A 6,000-nucleotide genomic window follows, 5' to 3' on the forward strand; every position below is an offset into this window, starting at 1 on the left:
AGGACAGGGGAATTTTCTTGCCTTATGTCATACCCCCAAATAATCTAAATCAGTTCTGCCCCCCCTTCCCCAAGCCTCCTTGGATAAGGCATTGATGAATAGGGAAGTGGGCAAGAAAATCAGAAAGGAAAAACTGAAGTAAAGGATCATGAATGATCCACAAAGTTGAGATTGGAAGATCTGGTGAAGCATGATAACGGACTTGAGGGGTTTGAGAGACTGTCTTGAGGACTGAGGACCTGGGTTCAGATCTGATCCCTGTCAGCTACTTGTGTGACCTGTACTAATCACTTATGCTCTCTGAACTTCAAATTGCTCATCTGTAAAGTGGGTAGGTTAGAGTGGATGGACGCTAAAAGCCCTTCTGACTAAATTTATGTATGTTCCTAAGAAATTTGCTTTGTCTTTAGACCAAGGGTGGAAGCTGAAGATAAGTAGATTTTTATTCCACTTAAGGAAAAAAGTTCTAATAATAATTCCATGAGAGGTAATGAACTCTCTTATCTCCTGAAATCTTCAACGGGTAGTAGTAGTAGTCATTAAGACTACTTGTCATATCCCTGACACAGGGATAATTACTTGTAATGTCCCATAATAGTAGTCATGATGTCAGGAATATGACTGAAGGGATTTTTGCTTGGGTGTAGGTTGGACCTCGGGGGTCTCTTCCAATTCTGAAAATCTTCAATTTTGTAATTCTTTCCCTTGATCACAGATTCAGAATTTAGAAGGTAACTTAGAGCCTATGCTAGCTAAAGCATATAATTTTTTTTTTTTGCTTTTTTTTTTTTAAACCCTTACCTTCCGTCTTGGAGTCAATACTCTATATTGGTTCCAAGGCAGAAGAGTGGTAAGGGTAGGCAATGGGGGTCAAGTGACTTGCCCAGAGTCACATAGCTAGGAAGCGTCTGAGGTCATAAAGCATATAATTTTAAAGATGGGGAAATTGAGTCCTAGAGAAAGTAATTTGTTAAGGTCACATAGGATGTAAGTGGCAAAATGTGGTCTCGAATTCAGATTCTCTGACTAAAGCTAGGACTGTATTCCTTTGCATCACCCTACCTCCTAAAAATTGAATGGTAATTGTAGGAGCAAAAATTCTTGGTCATAACAAGAGTTCTTTTCTCATTATCAAGTTGCCTTCCATTATTACTATTAATTTATGTAGCATCTGTCAGTCATTCTACTCATCTACATCTGTCGTCTGTCCTTCACCCTAATGATAGCTTCTTAGCTATCAGGCTAGACCCTGTATCTTCTCTACTATGCCTCAAAGATCTACTGAAGTGATTTTTTTTTGGCACCAGCTCACTTTTCTTGTCTCTTGCTAGTCCATAGAGTGGCCTGTCAATTCCTCTTGGACTCACTTGTTCATTACTGGTTTATCCCATTATCTAACGGTAATTTTAGACCCTTCTTTCAAGCTCTGAAGGCTCTCAATCCTCACAGTCTGCCAAGATTGCTTTTTTCTATAGTGCAAATGACCCATGGAACTCCATCTTCTCTTGGAGTGATTAGGGGAGAGGTGTTACTAGGGCAAGGATGCTTAACCTCTTTTGTGTCCTGGATCCCTTTGTCAGTCTGGGAGCCCATGGATCCCTTTGCAGAATCCTCTGATTTAAAAGCAAAAAATACGTGGGATTAAAAAGGTTCATGAAAATAAAGATTTAAAAAAAAGATATCCAACTTGATAAGCTTCCTGAAATTTGACCTATTCACAGACTACAGGTTAGGAACCTCTTTTCCATGGGCATGATGACCCCATCTCTGCCTTCTAGCTTCGGATCCCATCTTTGGCAGAATACCTTTTCTAGGACCCCTTAATCTTAGTGTCTTTCTTTGGCTGATCATATCCATTTTTTTCTGTCTATAGCTTGTATATAATTATTTGCATCTTGACTCCAGCATTTGACTGTGAACTGCTCTAGGGAAGAGATTGTCTTTAGCTTTTCTTTGTGTTATTCTTTCCTTATCCTACCCAGTGCACATTGTAAACTCTTACACTAAATGCTTTAAAGAAACTTATCTTCAGATTTAGAATCAATGCTAGTATAGATTCCAAGGCAGCAGAATGGAAAGGGTCAGGCAGCTGGGGTTAAGTGACTTGCCCAGGATCATACAACTAGAAAATATCTGAGGCCAGATTTGAACCCTGAATCTCCCATCTTCAGCCTTGGCTCCCTCCACTGAGTCACCAAACTGCCCTTTAATAAATGCCTACTGACTGACTGACAAAATGTAAAGATTCTTGACATGACACTAGTACAGTTTACTATGTTTGCTGATTGATTTAGCTTTTAAATTCTGTTTACAGAGTTTCAACAGTTCCGTGTCTGCATTTTTTTGGCCTTTGTTTTATATGTTATATGGCCTCTTTCACTTTATTTCCTTCATAATTCTTTTATGTGTGCATGTGCGTGTGCGTGTGTGTGTGATGTGTATCTTCTATCACAACAAGAGCAAGATAGAAACATGTATTACATGAAAACACTGGTATAACCTCTATCAGATTTTTTTTCCCCCCCACTGGGGCTGGGGAAGAGGTAGGAGGGAGAAGAGAAAATCTAAATCTTAAAATGTCAGAAAACAATTGTCAGAAGTTGTTTCTATATGCAACTGAAAAGGAAAGGAAAGGAAGGAAGGAAGGAAGGAAGAAAGAAAGAAAGAAAGGAAGAAAGAAAGAGAGAAATATAGAAAGAAAGAGAAAGGAAAGAAGGAAGGAAGGAAGAGAGAAAGGAAGGAAGGAGGGAAGAAAGAAAGAAAAAAAGAAAGAAAGTTAAGAAACCTCTAAGGATAATTCATGCCACACCACACCCAACTCATTTGCACATGAAGATAGATGCTTCATAGAGGTTTTTGATACTGAGGGTAATGAATGCTATTAGTGGGGGTGTTTTCCGTTTGGCTTCACCTCCTCATTTGCCTAGAGTTTAGCTCAACCTCTTCCAGGCTCTGGTCCTGAAAGCCTGGACTTGCTTACTCACTCAAATTTATGATTGCTTTAAATATTTTGGACTGTCGGCATGCCAACATGGGGACCCACGCTAAGGAAAGAAAGAGAGGAATTCTCCAACGCTCAGGGTCCTGCCCAATTGCCTGGAATGTGCCAGGGGCAGGGGAGGTGCTGAGAAAGTGCCAGCATGGGTTATTCTAAACTGCTTTTTTTTTTTTTTTTACCTGGCTCTGGAAGCAAGAAATGTTGGCAGGAGTCAAGAAATGAATGGATATGGAGTCCCTGGGGCCTGGGGCAGGGGTGTTCTGGGAAATACTGGAGGAAACCCAGATGGAAGTGAGTGGGCAGAGGTTACAGCAGTTCTGATTGGCACTGACTATAACCTAAAATGGTGAAAACCCCCTCCCTTCAAGGGAATGGACTGGAAATAGAATGCTCCAAGAGCCATTTTGAAAACTAAACAGAAGAAAAAAGGTATCACAAGCTGCATCTGGACTGCCTGAGAAAGCAAGTGGAATCAGAGAGCTGGGAGGGACCCTTGAGATCCAAACCAATCATTTTACATAGGAGGAAACTGAGCTCCAGAGAGGCAAAGTAACTCGATTAAGATGAAGATTAAGCTGGCGCATGCAGGTAGCAGAACTCAGGTTCCATTCCAGGTCTCCCCAGAACACTCACCTTTTTGGCTCTTTCCATTGTCCTAAAGCTTTCTCTGAAGTCTAAGGGGATCATCCAGTTATGGTTTTTAAGAGAAGGATAATGAGCTGATTTTTCTTCAGGGAAAAACCCAAAGACAGGACTAAGGAGAATTGCTGCCCCAGAACATAGATCAACTTCCTCCCCCAGAAGCATTCTAGAGTAGAATAGACCTACCTGTCTGGGTCAGAGGAGAAATGGATTGGCCCTAGATTGGGAGTTCTTAACTAGGAGCCCACAGACCTCTTCAGGGATACCTGAAGATAGATATCAAGAGTTCTTACAACAAGGACGAATTTAGATGAGAAAAATGTCATCTGTATTTTTACCAGTCTTTGGCTTCCTTTATAGTGCTATGATTTTTAAAAATTATTATTTTATATATTTAAAACATTTTTCTCGGAAGGGGACCAGAATATTCACTAGATTCCCAAAGGGGTCTATGATACAAAAAAGGTTAAGAATCCCTATCCTAGAAGGTCATTGGTCTAAGGCAGGGGTTCTCAAACTTTTTTGGCCTACTGCCCCAATTCCAGAAAAAAATATTACTTAGCGCCCTCTGGAAATTATGAAACTATTTATTGAATTCAGAATAGAATGTAAAACAAAAAAAAGCATGGCCATCACCACCTTCCTGGATCACTGCAGCACCCACCAGGGGGCGGTGGCACCCACTTTGGGAATCACTGGTCTAAGGGGTGGTTTCTGAGAGCAGATAGGCTAAAGGAGCAGAGCTGACAACAGGGACAGAAAAGGGACCAAATTTCTCCATTATCCCCCCCTTATTGGCCAACTGGATTCAGCCATCTGTTGCAGAAAATCAGCCACATGTGCTATAACTTACAAAAGAAAAGGGATGGGTGTGTCCAGGGGGAGAATGCAGCGGATACAGATGGTTCTACAAGCTCTGCTGGCAATAGGGCAGGTCAGACTGCTCCTTGGGAAGAACATTCTTTCCCTCCCTTGTTCTTCCCCAGGCCTCAGTTTCCTCATCTGCAAAATAAATGACTTAAACTAGAGGGCTACAACCATCCCTCACAACTCTTTATCTCCAGGACAATCCCATGAGCCGACTTGCTCACCATTTTATTGGGTATGGCATAAAGAGATTCAGACAACTAGATTTTCTATTCTCTAGGGATTCATGTAGAAGACAGACACCAGCGTACAAGTCATACATCAACCGAATAATAAATACTTTTAACCAGAGAAATGGACGCAGAATTTTGGCTGCTCTGCCATCTTAAGAATTTATATTTTGAAGAAGTGGTATTAGGGACTCCATTTAATCCTAGGAAGGTCTAGGAGGACTCCTCACCAATACAACGCACATTGACAAAGTTTGGAAATAAATATACTCTGATATACATATACACAATATAGTTATACATACCAAAATTATGTCTTTTTTTTTGTATTATCTGGGTTTTTTGGTATGGTCATATTGTCCCAGGGCTTGTTGAGTCAAGAGCTCAGCTTTCTTCTTGGAGTCAATCCAGATTTCCAATCCAGAATATCTTTGCATTTAGCCCCATTTTCACCTCTCATCACCTTCTCAAAATCTCCAGATCGGTAGGTCAATCCCAACCTTGAGCTTGGGCTTCCTGAACTTCTTTGGTTCCTGAGGACTTGGCTCCATGGTTCCAGGAGCCAGTTGCGTCTCATCACCAATGACCATCTCTCCTTCCCCTAGTCACTAGATGCTTGATTTGGGCATGAAAGCTTGACCATCATTCTCTTACGGCTCTCTGTTTTGTTTCGATATGACTAGAGGAGAATGACTTCTGTTATTTCAGAATATGCCCAGCCAAAATGAGAGTCATAAACTCATTTTAGAGGTGAAGACTGGGAAAGAAAAGGCGTGAGAATTCCATGCTCAGAAAGACCAGGACTGAAGGAAGCCATCATCTTTTCTCCCATCAATCGAGGAAGATTTAGTGGGACTGAGCTTTTTCACACAACTTGCTCAATGGATGGAAATGAGAAAGAGAAGTGGGCCTTGTAGAAAGGGTTTTCCAGACTAGCTTAAGAGGAAATGTGGAGTTGAAAGGCAAAAAGGCAAAATTTGCTTCCAAGAAGCAAGAGAAGACAAAGATATTATTGCTTTCTGTATTAGGGGGGTCCTCCATCCCACTTGCTCTTGGTCACTCTTCTTGAGGCTACCAGCTTCCTTTTCAGCCAGTGGGGCTCCGGACTGACTTGATAACCTGGCTCAGAATCTTCATGGTTTTCTACCTTCCCTGCTTCACCCCAACTCCGTGTCAGTGTGCAGACAAACCCCAAAACAACTGCTTAGAAAATATTCAATTGAAATTCCTCCTACGGTGTCTATTTCTGTCTCGATAAGGCCT

The sequence above is a fragment of the Gracilinanus agilis genome, chromosome 3 (genome assembly GCF_016433145.1).
Source record: "Gracilinanus agilis isolate LMUSP501 chromosome 3, AgileGrace, whole genome shotgun sequence".
Lineage (NCBI taxonomy): Eukaryota > Metazoa > Chordata > Mammalia > Didelphimorphia > Didelphidae > Gracilinanus > Gracilinanus agilis.